The sequence below is a fragment of the Passer domesticus genome, chromosome 9, assembly GCF_036417665.1.
Source record: "Passer domesticus isolate bPasDom1 chromosome 9, bPasDom1.hap1, whole genome shotgun sequence".
NCBI lineage: Eukaryota > Metazoa > Chordata > Aves > Passeriformes > Passeridae > Passer > Passer domesticus.
The window spans coordinates 43,135,534-43,137,459 of record NC_087482.1 but is presented as its reverse complement, the minus strand read 5'-3'; positions in this window follow the sequence as shown (position 1 = coordinate 43,137,459).

The window sequence follows — 1,926 nt, the reverse complement described above, 5'->3', positions numbered from 1 at the left end:
AAAGAATTCAAAGAGTGGTAAAGAAGTGCCTTGATATTTTCCTTGATCCTGCTTCTCTTACTCCCATTTTGCCACTTTTAAGGAAACTCTGTCAAGTACAAAGCAGTCACGAGAGAGATGTGTGGATTTTATAACTTGGATGGGGGGAAAAATTCCCAGGATGAGATTTAAAAGTCTCTAAATTCACTTAGAGAGTTTGGCTTCTCAAAGAGGCACCAAACCATCCAGCTGGTGTTGTTAATCCCATTAACACTGCAGAGGGAAATGGCTGCTGAACATTAAAATAGTGAACCTGTGTCCCTCAAAAAGAGGTTTTTTCATTGTTTTACATGCAGGGAAATAAGTGTCATCCATTGTTTACTTTGAAAAAACAAACACTTTCAGGCTTTGAAGTGGGTGAAATCCCACAGCATTTTCTATAGACTTAAGTTATTGCTCTTTAAAAGGAAATTCAATACAAGCACAGATACCTAATTACTTGTGAATCAGTCCCATATAAATATTAGACTATAAATTAGACTGCTTGAAAGTAATTCCTCTGCTTCTGGGGGCCTACTGAAAAATAAATTATAATAAAATATCATTGTGCCACAGCCTAAAAAGCCTTCATATTTTACCAGAGCTGAGATAATGAAAGATTCAGATGCTTTAAATTCTCCTCAAGATCCAAGATCTCGGGGAAATCCATATATAGACTCACAAACAAACTCCTTTATGCTGATAACAGTCCTGCTGCCTCCAGAGCACAATTTAAGCAAGTCCAGTACTCAAACACAGAGCAGGGCACAGATTTTCCTCTCTCCAACTAGTGTTATTTTTGGGTAGGTCCTAACTTTAGAACTTAGTCGTGATGAGCTCTAAACTGGTCAAAATAGGCACAGGGCTTTGTTGTTTGGTTTGTGTCGCTGCTGGAGCATCAGTGGCAGATGGGACAGGCTGCAGCACTGGCCCTGCCACCCTCCAGGGGCAGATTTAGCTCCAGACAGGCTCAGGAGCAGCAGGAGACTTCAAGTTCCCTTTGTTCCACAGGATGAGCCCTCATCTTGTGATGGGTCTGAGCAGAGCTGGCACTGGGCACCAAACCCTCCTGCAAGGGCTGGCTGTTCTGCTCTCCCAGTAAAGAAAGGGACACCCTAAAGAATTAATTGGGGTTTTCAGGCTGGCCATTCTGCAGAGCATTAAAGGATGATCCACCAGCCTGCCTTGCTGACAGCTGGGTTTGCCCCAGTGAGCAGCTGCAGCAAAGGTGCCTGTGGAATTTGGCAGAGATTCCAGAGCAAAGAACCTGCTTCAGGCTCAGCCAACAGCCAAAATCCTGCTCTGTGCCTGCACCCTGCCACTGCCACCAAACCAAACAGGCGACACTTTTTAAAGCACACAGACTTTGCTATTTTATTATTATTTTAAAGCACACATACAAACTTTATTTGTAATTTTTACTTTAGATACACCTCTGACAGGTACCCAAACCTAATGGTGACCTGGCTCTGCTATTGCTGAATGTTTCCCCCACAGCCTGGGGCAGTGAGGGGAGATCTATCCAAAGCTCCTTCAGGAGGAGCTTCTGCAGCACTCACAACGTCCAGCTGGAAGAAAAATACAGGTTACTACTGACCACACAAATCCAGAATTCATCCTGCATTTCCCTCTAAGAACTGGGTAAGGCCAGACTTTGAATTATCAGCACCCTGAGTCAAATTGTCACAAATCAATGTGGAGAATTATTCTCCCCCATCATCCACACAGAACCGAGCTCAAAGGCAACTCCTTTGTCTACACAAGAAAAAAAACCTGTTCAAACTTCAAATAAAGATTCCTGTGATGTCTTCCAAGCTCTCTCCACAAAAGAATGCAAGCTGTGATCATCTTTATTTCATCCTACCTGAAACTGCATATTTAAGTTCCAGTGAAACTGAATTTGATCTA